Source organism: Rhinoderma darwinii, chromosome 5 (assembly GCF_050947455.1).
Source record: "Rhinoderma darwinii isolate aRhiDar2 chromosome 5, aRhiDar2.hap1, whole genome shotgun sequence".
NCBI classification, from domain to species: Eukaryota; Metazoa; Chordata; class Amphibia; order Anura; family Rhinodermatidae; genus Rhinoderma; species Rhinoderma darwinii.
In genome coordinates, this window is record NC_134691.1 from 156,941,581 (window position 1) to 156,955,187 (window position 13,607).

Sequence of the window (13,607 nt, forward strand, 5' to 3'; positions counted from 1 at the left end):
ACACTTAAATCTAATGTGCATAATAATTTGGAACACAGTGTAGGAGCAACTATTTCTTTTATGAAACCTGTAATCATTATTTCCAAAAGACACATGAATTAACATGTATCTTTGCAGTTGTTTTCAATCTATGTTTGTGATGCGGTTACGAGGTACATCACAACATAAAGTGCGCACATCCCTTACACTAGAAAAGAGGGTTGATAATACCTGGAACTTGCATGGCTAGCTGCTATCTTCAATGTTCCTACAATGAAGTACTGTTGTAAAGTATAGCCAGTACTTATTGTGTTTGCATGTATGGATTATGTCACACCTATCCTGTACTGGAGACATCCATAAAGAGCGACCATTATACTGACCGAGAAAATCATCCCAAACCTGAAGATCGGCCCGATGCTCCTCCCTGAGCCGCACAAAATGATGTGGTGCACGAACCCACGCCGTCGCTGCCGACAAACGTCTACTAAAAACTCTCCCCATCAGTATAATCCGACATGCGAAGTTCACCTTCCCCAGCAGAGACTGGAGATCGCGCAACGTGTTCTTCAATCTACAAGCCCGCCGCACCTCCTGACCCAATGACCTTAATTTATCCTCGGGAAGTCAACACTCCATCACCACCGAGTCAATTTCAATCCCTAAAAAACAAATAGTGGAGACAGGGCCCTCAGTCTTTCCCGGCGCTAAGGGAATCCCAAAGTCCTTCGTAACTTTCTGTAAGGAATACAACAAATTACCGCAAATAGGCGAACCCCCAGGGCCGATGCACAAAAATGATCAAGATAATGTATCAAAGAATCAACCCCGGCTACGCGCTTCGTCACCCATTCCACGAAGCAACTAAATGCCTCGAAATATGCGCAAGAAAGGGAACACCCCATAGGAAGACACCGATCCACATAAAACGCCCCGTTCCAGAAACAACCCAACAGCCGCTGGCTCTCTGGATGAACGGGCAACAAACGAAAAGCCGCCTCAATGACGGTTTTTGCCAAACAACGCGCCAGGCCCCGCCTCACGAACTAACCCTACTGCCTTGTCAAAGGACGTGTACACTACCGAGCATAAATCATGATCAATCCCCTCATTCACCGACGAGCCCCTGGGAAAAGATAAATGCTGAATCAAACGAAATTTTTTGGGGCTACCACTTCGGCACAATTCCCAAGGGGGACACCACTAAAAAAAAATATTTGCGGATCAACGAAAGGCCCCACCATGCGACCCAACGAAACTTCCTTCAAAAGTTTTTTTTTTTTTGTTTTTATTTTATTTTTTTTTCGACACGATCTCCGAATGCAAGTAAGCCGATTTAAGATTGCGCCGAGTAACCGGAACCTCAGAAGGAGGTGGAGGAATAACGAAACCAAAACGAAACCCCTCATAAATTAACTTGGCCGCAACCCTATTTGGGTATTCATTTAGATACGGGGCCATCCTTTCCACCCTCACCGGCGACAACCCCTTGACCAGTTGAAGAGGACTGGTTCCCTGACCGCTTCCCCTTCCGCATACACTTGGCAGCCCCGTGCGATGATCCGTTACATTCTGAACACACGTGCTTGAATTTACATGTAGCCCCGAACTTACACTGGTCGTCATTAAATTGCTAGCAAATCCAAGTTTTGACCCTGAACCTTGCCCGGCCTGGCTGGACTGACCTCCGCGGCCAACGCTCCCGGGAAAGGACTGCTTAACCGGAGCCGTCACCCTCAACCAAAGCGCAATATCCTTCTGGTCCCACCGAATCGCCGGCCGAACCGCCTTTCGCTGGCGAAATTGCTCATCGTACCGCAACCACGCCTGACCCCCGTATACCCTGTGAGCCTCTCCGATGGCATCGAAATAACAAAATAACGCCGAGCAATTTTCAGGTGCCTTCTCTCCGATCACGCTGGCCAAAATGGCAAAAGCTTGCGACCAATTGTCGAACGTCTGCGGGATAAGCCTATACCGCCAACGTTCCTCTACCTCCTTCTTACTCTCATCCCGCTTGCCCTTATCCAAATTGAATTTTGCAAGCGGCAGAAGAGAAAAAATGTCCACGTACTCATCCTTCCAAATCCGATCACGAACCTCCTGTTTTAGATGTGCCCCTAAAGGACCCTCGAAGCATACATAAACCTCGCCACAAGCACGATCATCAAGCCGTATTCTATCCCCATCTTTTTGCGCCTCGGTTTTAACCGACACCGCGACCGCCTCCCTAGACGCCGCCAACACTTCCCCAACCATATGACGCGACTGTAACACACCAACCTAATGAGGACCTTCCCAGACTACCGCCGGGGAACCTGCCGGAACTACAGGCGCCGCAGCCCTATCTAAGCGCCCGACTAACTCCCGCAAGCAACCCACTAAATCCGATAAGCCATCGCCGTCGCACCCGGCTATGCCACTACCGACAGCCGATACCGCGCTCGCTGCCCCACCCCCGACACCCGACATAAAAATCGCTGGATACGGCAAAGAAGGAGTTACGCACTCACCAGGCTGCCCAGGCGCTGTGTTCCCGCCAGCCGGAAAATCCTGACCGCGCTGAAAATCATCCAACTCGCCATCCTCCAGGTCTCCTCTCGCCGACGACTGGCCATCCCATCGACATCTCTGACACGGGGACACCGACATGCTGACAGATGGGCCGGCAACATGCCGCCCGACCGCAGGGACCCAGACTTCCGACCGGACCTGTTGCCTCGTCGCCGCTGATGATCTAGGCGTCCTCCCTGAAGGTCTCGAGGAAGCCAGCCCCCTGGCCGGAACATCACCATGCGGGGCGGCCGTGGACTGCTCTCTGGATACAGCGTCAGATGGAGGTGGGGTGACAGGGGGCCCGGCCTGCGACCCCCTGTGGATCGCCGGACCTCGTCGCGGCTGGGGATTCCTGCCAGGACGCAGGGCCTGGGAGGAGGCGGCCTTCCCAGCTGCCTGGCCTGCAGCGTCCTTAGAAGGGCTCCCCCTGCGACGCCGTGCCCGCGGGACCACCTCGGGACTGAGGCGTTCTGGTGGGCGAGACCGCCGGGAGCGGCGGGGAGACCCGGCCTGAGCCACCGCCGCTCCCGACGACACTTTCTGCTTCATCCGAGCAGGAGCACTGGGTGCCGACTCCCCCCCGCCGCCACAGTACCAGCACTAGAGAGGGGGCCGGGGGAGGGGAGCCTGTCCCTCATAGTCACTGACCCTGAGCGTCGGGCCTGGCGTGGAGACGAGACAGCCTCCGGCATCCTGGACAGCGCTGCCACGGTCTCCTCCAACCACCCGGGACCGTGAAACGCAGCTGCTGCCCGCAGCTGTTCTAACAAGCAGACCTTAGACGACATGGCACAGGTAAGCACAGTAGCAGAGGGAGCTCGTGATTTTTACGTGCTCTTTCTCCCGCTGCTTCCGGCTCAATGCCGAAAACAGCGGGAAGAACTGATAACGTCCCCTAACTCCTCCCTTCCCCTTCCCCAACTCCTCCTTATACTCCCTCCTTCTCTAACTAATTAACCCTTTCCCTCCTATGTCAGTCATGGAGGCTTCCCTCTGAAGCCCTCCGTGCTGCGTTCAGCCTCTTCTATAAGTATGGCATGTGACCTGTTATTTTAAAGACATTATTTTCTCTGTGGTAAATTCGAGCGTGCATGCTAAGGGTATGTTTCCACGGCAACGCCAATTACGTCTGAAATTACGGAGCTGTTTTCAGGCGAAAACAGCTCAAGAATTTCAGACGTTTTGACAAGTGCACGCGTTTTTCGCGGCGTCTTTTACGGACGTAATTGGAGCTGGTTTTCATTGGAGTCAAGGAAAGACGGCTCGAATTACGTACCAAGAAGTGACATGCACTTCTTTCAGGCGGGCGTCTTTTTACGTGCCGCTGTAAAAAAAAAAAGCCTGTCTGCACAGAACACCGTAAGACCCATTGAATTCAATGGGCAAATGTTTGCAGACGGTTTGGAGCCATTTTTTCGGGCATAATTTGAGGCGTAAAACGGCTGAATTACGTCCGTAAATAGGGCGTGTGAACATACCCTAATGGTGAAGTCAGGAGAGACTGCAATATGTATGACCAGCTTGAGACTGAATCCAGCACTAGAAGAATCACAATAACTGCTGTATAGACAATGCTGCAAATTGCCATGTAGAAGACTTATCAGAGAAAGCTAGAGGAATTTGGGTTCCAGACAGGCAGCAGGGGAAAAGTACAGTGCACAGTATACTATAACGCAGTGGCGTAACTAGCGCCGTAGCAGCCGTAGCGGCTGCTACGGGGCCCGCGGCATGAGGGGGCCCATGTCGCCCACCGGCACGTGCCCCCACCATGGCCGGAGGCTCTGCTAGCAGCCGCTATGGCTGCTACAGCGCGACGCCACTGAACACCACTACGGCAGAGCAGGGAGGTATCTCCCCGCTCAGCCATTAAACAAAAGACATGTATCCCCTATCCACAGGATAGGGGATACATGTGTGATCGCTGGCATTGATAGGGAGAACGGGGGACTGAAAGTCCCCTGAAGTTCTCCATCACAAACCTCGGACTTCCGGGGTCTGTGTCGGCAGCTCTGTAGAAATGAATGGACCAGCGCTCCTTTCATTTTTATTGAGCTGGGCAGACGCCGGAAGTCGAGGTTAGGCATGGAGAACTTCGGGGGACTTTCGGTCCCCCGTTCTCCCTATCACTGCCAGCGATCACACATGTATCCCCTATCCAGTGGATAGGGGATACTTGTCTTTTGTAGGACACACTGTAGGTCGCATTTTTTTGGGAGGGGGGACGCTGTATGGCGTTCCCTAAAGGGGGAGGGCTGTATAGCGTTACCTACAGGGGGGGCTGTATGGCGTTCCCTACAGGGGGGCTGTATGGCATTATCTACAGGGGGGGCTGTATGGCGTTATCTACAGAGGGGGCTGTATGGCGTTCTCTACAGTGGGGGCTGTATGGCGTTATCTACAGGGGGGCTGTATGGCGTTATCTACAGAGGGGGCTGTATGGCGTTTTCTACAGTGGGGGCTGTATGGCGTTCTCTACAGGGGGGGCTGTATGGCGTTCTCTACTGGGGGGCTGTATGGCGTTATCTACAGGGGGTCTGTAAAAAAGGCACTATCTACAAGGGGGGGTTGTGTGACACCAGGGGAGGGGGGGCCCCAGTCAAAAGTTTGCTATGGGGCCCAGTCTTTCCTAGTTATGCCCCTGCTATAACGGACACCCTAGTTGTGTCTTTTACCCAACTAGGATTTGCATACAAACTTAAAAAAAACTTAAAATCATATAGATATTACTAAGATAGATTGTCAATCCTTGATACCATTATCAGATTGGTGCAGGCTAAACTGAGTCTACTCTTCAACAATAATCCACACAGTCTTTTCTGCAAAGGAACTTCCGCAGGTGGAAATAGTGTTACATGAGGCTGGGCTTGGTATCAGAGACAGTTTAGGACAACAATTTTAACCAGGCGTGCTCTAGAAGACAAAGTCAGAAGTCAATAATACACAACAATCGCACAGGAACATTGGACAGAACCATAGAATAAAGGGCCTTTTACACCGGCCGATAAGAGGCCGGTGCAGCGAGCGCCGATCAGCGAGACATCGATGATCGGCGCTCGTTTGCTCCTGTCACACTGAGCTATGGATGGGGACGAGCGGTCATTACTCCGATCGCTCGTCTCCATACATTACTATCATGACGGCAGCGTGCCTCCCTGTTTACACAGGGAGATGTGCTGCCGGCAACGATAATCTTTTACTTTTTTAAAACGATACGACCAGTACATGATCAGGCGTTTTCTCGTTCATCTGCTAATCATTCCCCTATTTACACAGGACAATTATCGGCAACGAGGGTTACATTAACGCTTGTCTGCCCGATAATCGTCCTGTGTAAAACCCCCTTAAGGCAGAAACAGGAACTGCATGGACATCAAAGAGGTGGTCTGAACAGTGCGCAAAGTGATATCTTGTGTATTAGGTGAGGTGTAGGAGCAATTCCAATAGGATGTGGTAATGGTTTGTGAACATATTGTAGGCTCTATATTTTTGACACTTACTTGTTGGTTGAGTCTTGAGTCTCAGAATATGATTGCTTTCTAAGTTTAGAGTGTATTTAGACTTTTAATAAAATGTGATAAATGGTGGCATCAGAATAGGATACATAAAGACAGTGACTCCTCCAGAACCACTGTAAATAAGGGAACAAATAGGGGAAATCATTTGGTCTATTGTATTCTTAGATATTATAGTCCTAAATGTAATGAGAAAGCAAAAAGGAGTCTATAAATTTAGAACTAAATTTGGCCTGTCACAGTGTTGACTATAGGGAGTGGAAACAATGTAACAGTAAAGACAGTGTCTTCGGGTACTCAGGTATACTGTTGAGGGAAAACACTGAGAACAAAGGACTCATACACTATTGGGATAAAGTTTGCCAATGGCATAGAAAAATAAACTTTATTAGGACAATACAAATTACATATAATTTAAAACTAGACTGCAAATCCAAGACCTGTACACCTCCCAAGTGGCATGGAGGAACCACTCCTTATAAATGCAGCTACGGGAAGAAAAAGGTCTTTCTGACAAATAATGACATGTCAGCTAGGGCTGAAGCAAAAATTGAATGCGATTGAGTAACAATAAAGGCAAAAAGCCAGAGTATATAGTTTAGATAAATTGCATCGTACACACAGCCAGACTCATAGTAATGTTCTAGGTAAGTAATTGTAAGCTGGACTATAGTAGTGACCAAAAAAGTGCTTCCATATATGGAAGCACTTTTTTGGCATGTGACATGTCATTATTTGTCAGAAAGACCTTTTTCTTCCCGTAGCTGCATTTATAAGGAGTGGTTCCTCCATGCCACTTGGGAGGTGTACAGGTCTTGGATTTGCAGTCTAGTTTTAAATTATATGTAATTTGTATTGTCCTAATAAAGTTTATTTTTCTATGCCATTGGCAAACTTTATCCCAATAGTGTATGACTCCTTTGTTCTCAGTGTTTTCCATAATTATTTTGGAATCTCTATTCCGACAGTAGGGAGGCCTAAATCCGCACTTGCTGGTGGTCTAACCTTGATAACCACTTTCCTGTTGAGACATATGTTTATAATACTGTTGAGGGAGCTGGTTTATCCTCTTAGGCCTCATGCACACATTTCGGATTTAGTCAGTATCTTGCTTCATTTTTATGAAGCCCAAATCTGGAGCAGATGTAAAGATGATATGAAGCATAAATCTTTCCATACACACATGTTTAGGATCAATTCCTAGTTTTGGCTTAAACATTTTTTTTTTTACCTAACTGCATTCCGAGAGCCGTAGGTTTTACATTTTTCACTGATGTTGCTGTATGGGGTTTTATTTTTCAAAGGTATAGTCTATTTCTGTATAATTTCTTGGAACATAAAACAGTGATTATATACACTACCGTTCAAAAGTTTAGGGTCACTTAGAAATTTCCTTATTTTTGAAAGAAAAGCACAGTTTTTTCAATGAAGATAACATTAAATTAATCAGAAATACACTCTATACATTGTTAATGTGCTAAATGACTATTCTAGCTGCAAACATCTGGTTTTTAATGCAATATCTACATAGGTGTATAGAGGCCCATTTCCAGCAACCATCACTCCAGTGTTCTAATGGTACATTGTGTTTGCCAACTGTGTTAGAAGGATAATGGATGATTAGAAAACACTTGAAAACCCTTGTGCAATTATGTTAGCACCGCTGTAAACAGTTTTGCTGTTTAGAGGAGCTATAAAACTGACCTTCCAATGAGCTAGTTGAGAATCTGGAGCATTACATTTGTGGGTCCGATTAAACTCTCAAAATGGCTAGAAAAAGAGAGCTTTCATGTGAAAATCGACAGTCTATTCTTGTTCTTAGAAATGAAGGCTATTCCATGCGAGAAATTGCCAAGAAACTGAAGATTTCCTACAACGGTGTGTACTACTCCCTTCAGAGGACAGCACAAACAGGCTCTAACCAGAGTAGAAAGAGAAGTGGGAGGCCCCGCTGCACAACTGAGCAACAAGACAAGTACATTAGAGTCTCTAGTTTGAGAAATAGACGCCTCACAGGTCCTCAACTGGCAGCTTCATTAAATAGTACCCGCAAAACGCCAGTGTCAACGTCTACAGTGAAGAGGCGACTCCGGGATGCTGGCCTTCAGGGCAGAGTAGCAAAGAAAAAGCCATATCTGAGACTGGCTAATAAAAGGAAAAGATTAATATGGGCAAAAGCACACAGACATTGGACAGAGGAAGATTGGAAAAAAGTGTTATGGACAGACGAATCGAAGTTTGAGGTGTTTGGATCACACAGAAGAACATTTGTGAGATGCAGAACAACTGAAAAGATGCTGGAAGAGTGCCTGACGCCATCTGTCAAGCATGGTGGAGGTAATGTGATGGTCTGGGGTTGCTTTGGTGCATGTAAAGGGGAGGATTTGTACAAGGTAAAAGGGATTTTGAATAAGGAAGGCTATCACTCCATTTTGCAACGCCATGCCATACCCTGTGGACAGCGCTTGATTGGAGCCAATTTCATCCTACAACAGGACAATGACCCAAAGCACACCTCCAAATTATGCAAGAACTATTTAGGGAAGAAGCAGGCAGCTGGTATTCTATCTGTAATGGAGTGGCCAGCGCAGTCACCAGATCTCAACCCCATAGAGCTGTTGTGGGAGCAGCTTGACCGTATGGTACGCACGAAGTGCCCATCAAGCCAATCCAACTTGTGGGAGGGGCTTCTGGAAGCATGGGGTGAAATTTCTCCCGATTACCTCAGCAAATTAACAGCTAGAATGCCAAAGGTCTGCAATGCTGTAATTGCTGCAAATGGAGCATTCTTTGACGAAAGCAAATTTTGAAGGAGAAAATTATTATTTCAAATAAAAATCATTATTTCTAACCTTGTCAATGTCTTGACTATATTTTCTAGTCATTTTGCAACTCATTTGATAAATATAAGTGTGAGTTTTCATGGAAAACACAAAATTGTCTGGGTGACCCCAAACTTTTGAACGGTAGTGTATATATTAATATTAATATTCTTCTTTTTTTTTTTTCTTTTTATTCTGTTTTTTTTAATTTATCAAAGGTGCCTGACAGAGAAATAGAACATTTCACGACTCGGTGATATACAGTTGTGACATAGGAGCACAAATGAAATTTATACAGACATAGAGAATTCAAAGAAAGAGAGTGAACCGGAAAGGGGAAGGGAAGAGGCAAGAGGAAGAAGGGTATAGAGGGGGGACTTATCCTCAGCATCCACCCCATAAGCAGACGACTCTTAGGAGGAATACGTAAATTCAGTTACACAGTATTGGGACAGCAGAGCGATATACTCCGAAGAATTCTCAAAGCTTACCCAGGTTGACCACACTCGCATAAACTTATCATGAGTGTCCAGCAAGGTAGCCGTAAGCTCCTCCATACGTTTCACTTCCTGGATTTTCTGAAACCAAAGGCGTACCGTGGGGGGCTCGACCTGTTTCCACGTAGCCGGAATGCAAGTACGTGCCGTGTTGATCAGATGTCGTACTATTGACTTCTTGTATGTGGAGATTGGGATGTCACACAGATGAAGCAGGAAGAAGCCCGGGGATCTGGGCAACGTATAGTCAGTAAACCTAGAAGCTACACTCCAAACCGTATCCCATAAAGTTGTTAATCGCTGAAAATCCCAAAAGGTATGTAAAAGATCACCTACCTCCACCCCGCATCTCCAACACAAAGGAGACACAGGGTAAAATTTGTGATGTCTGGAAGGGACCCTGTACCATCTCGTCAGAATCTTATAGCCCACTTCCTGAATTCTACTTGATATGGAAGACTAGTGAGTCATGTTATACAGTCGAGTACGCACATCCGCTGTAATACTTATGTCAAGGTCTGTCGCCCATTTAGCCAAGTATGAGGGCTGTTAATCTGCCGTTGGGGAGTTTATGAAACTATATGTTACCGAAAGGGCATGACTGACCGGGCCCAACATTGTGCATAACGTTTTAAATGCTGTAAGGTCATGTGAAAATTCGGATGCAGGGGCGAGAGATAATAGAAAGTGACGGATTTGGGAGGTCTGCCAGAGCAGGAGGTGGCCCGGATCTGCACTATCTGCTAATTGAGATGTCTTCCAACTGTCATTACTGATATAATGGCGGGCCTGCGTCTCTCTAGCTAGACGTTTGTGACGTTCACAACCCGGCTGAAAAGAGGGATTGCCTAATACTGTGTATAGTGGTGACGGTGATGGGGAGATACGGAAATGTGTGAATGCAAGCGTCGCAACTCGCAGGGTGGGACCGATAAGAGAGTGATGTATATTCATTGTCATGACACTGCAGTAATGTTAGTGTTTGTGTATGTGGCTGCACATAGCGGTATAGCTATATCGCTATGTGCTGTATAAATGAATGGAGAGAAGTGTATGACGCAGATTTGTCAACATCATACACTTCTCTCCACAATGCCCACTTGACCATATAGTAAAACACGTCCAGTTGTCCATTGAGAAACTCATTAGCATAAAGCTATTATAGGTTATAACTGTCAAAAATGATCGTTTTTCTAAATATAAAACACTGCTGTAATCTACATTACAGCATCTATCACATCATGTACAATATAGGGCACTTATAATGTGGTGACAGAGCCTCTTTAACTCTCAAGACACTTCAGTAACTTTAGCGTGTTTATATGACTGCACACTAGCAAGATCATGTGCTGAGTAAATGAATGGAGAGAAATGCATGATGCTGATTGGTCACTGATTGGTCAGCGTCATACACTTCTCTCCACAACACCAACTTGGTCAAAAAGTAAAACATGCCCAGTTGTCTATTAAGAAAGTAATTAGCATAAAGCTAAAATGGGTCATAACTCCGTCAAAAATGATCGTTTTTCTAAATAAAAAACACTGCTGTAATCTACATTACAGCGCCGATCACATTATGTAGAAGATAGGGCACTTGTAATGTGCTAACAGTCAAAACACTTAGGATATGTTCACACAGCTTATTTTCAGCCATTTTTCGGCCCGTAAACGCCCCGAAAAATGTCTGAAAATGCGGGGCCTGAACGCCTCCAAACATCTGCCCATTGATTTCCATGGGAAAAACGGCGTTCGGTTACCACAGGGCGTTTTTTACACGTCCGTTTTTAAAAACAGCGCGTGAAAAAATGCCCCATAAAAAAAAAAGTGCATGTCCTTTTTTTTAGTGGTTTTTGGAGCCGTATTTCATTTACTCAATAGAAAAACAGCTCCAAAAACGGCCGTAAAAAACGGTGCAAAAAATGCAAGTTACTTAAAAAGCTGCTGAAAATCAGGGGCTGTTTTCCCTTGAAAACAGCTCCGTATTTTACGCCCGTTTTTGGTTTGCCGTGTGACCATACCCTTAGAAGCAATTCTTTGCAGTCCAGGTAGTTGTAATAGCTGTGTTTTTAATCTCCATCGAATGTTGTATCTTTGGTGGAAACTGTTTGACATTTTCCTCATACATTTTTTATCGATATCCTACATAAAAGTTTACAGCAACTACAGAGGCATAGCTAGGGGTTTAGCACAGGGATGGGGAGGGGGGGCGAAACACATCTGAGTGGGTCCCAACCTGGTGGGCCTCCCAACGTATGTTTATGTGTGCCACATTGTCTGAGATATTTATTTAAAAAGCCTGTGAGCAGGAAACCTTCTTAAATAACAAATAAAGCTATTCTTTCCTTTTTAATTGTCCTGCCACTTGAGCGCCGCTGGTCCAGTACCTTCCAGTGATGACCACTGGTGACATGCCAGTCATACACACATGACCGCTGATGCCCAGGGAATGTCTGCAGCGGTCACGTGAAGACACATTGCAAGACGTAATTTTTTAATGACTACCTCTCCACGCAGTCTCCACCTGAATTCGGTGGCCAGTGACCGCCACACAGACAGTAATGGGGTCAGGGGACTCCTGAACTGAAGATAGGTGCGTGTCCCAGAGCTAGGACCCGCTTCTATCAAACATTAATGGCATGTTCCGTAAATATGCCATAAATTTCTGTCACATGTAACATCTATGGCCGCGGTCTGTCGTTCTAACTTACCCCTTGATGACCGCGGCCATGGACGTCCTGCTGCAGTGCTGCGTCGTCCCCCTGTGAGGCGCCAGCACTCACTTCCAGGTATCGAGCCTGTCTCCCGGAGGATGCGCGCTCGTGCCCGCTCTTAAAGGTCCAGTGCACGCACCTGAAAATCTTTATCATCAACTCATGAACTCCTAGACTATAAGAGGGTCGCCGCCCTTCTTATCCTCGCCTGAGCGTTGTTGTTGTTTCCCTTAGTCTGTCTTGCAAATGGTCTCCTAAGTGTCTTCCAGCTTCTCAGTGTTCCCCGTACGTGTATCCTATTTCCCGTGCTATCTGTACCATCCTGGTCTACTGCCGTGCTGAGTTGTCATGTTGTGCTGCATCTCCATGCCTGTTTTACTACTCTACGCCTGACGTCTACCTGCGGCCTGGTCCCAGCCGAGCCTGCCTTGCTACTGTCTACATTGCCTGAGGTACCCTTTTATGGACTATAGACTCTGTACCATACCTGTTTGGCCAGCTGCCATCCCGCTACGCAGTATGGCTGAGTGGGTCCACACCCCGCCTCGTGACATCACGGTCCTGGGGTATGTGGACCCACTAGGCTGCTCCGCTGTAGCGGAGTGGCAGCTGGCCAAACAACAGTCTATGCACAAGTCTATAGCACAAGAGTAGCTGTAAGAGTCCAGCAGATGCTTTGGCACAGATGGAGCTTGTCGTGGCAGATGGCACAAGACGTGGCACATGACACCAGATGTGGCAGATGACACCAGACATGGCAGATGACACCAGACATGGCAGATGATACCAGATGAAGCAGATGAGACACACTCGACTCCAACTAAAGGCTTAGGCTCAGGAACAAATACAGCATCAGTATACAGGATAAAGGAAGCAGAATACGGGAACACTGGGAGCAGGAAACAACTAAGGGACCATTTGCAATACGAACATGGGTAGACAACAACAATGCTGAGGCAAGGAGTGGAAGGGCAGAGCCCTTTATATAGTCCAGGGTGATCTAGAGATAATTTTGTAACTCTTTGTATGTGTGCGCGCTGGCCCTTTAAGGCCGGGAGCGAGCGCACATGCACACCCTAGAGGACAGTTAAGAGTAGGACGGCCGCATGTGCTGGCATCTCTGAGGAGGGGGTAGCTGGCAGTTCTGCGGTCGCAGCTGTCGGAAGGTGAGGGGTGGGGCGGCGGCCCCGACCGAGGCCATTACAATATCTGAGATGGGATCACCCCCTTTAACCTAGCATAGAGGTGTCCCATAGAGGCACCCCTTAATTCCCCCAAAGAGCCCTCAGCAGTCAGATCCCCCTTTCAATATAATCCCACATATCACTCTCATCAGTCAGACCCTGTTTTCAGTATAATTTGGAATTATACTGAAAGGGGGGGGGGGTCTGACTCTGCTAGGGGCTCTAGGGGGAAGGGGAAATTATACTACAAGGGGGATCTGACTACTGAGGGCTCTATGGGGAGGATTAATAATTCCCCATAGAGCCCCCAGCAGTCAGTCAGACCCCCCCTTGGAGTATAAACCCC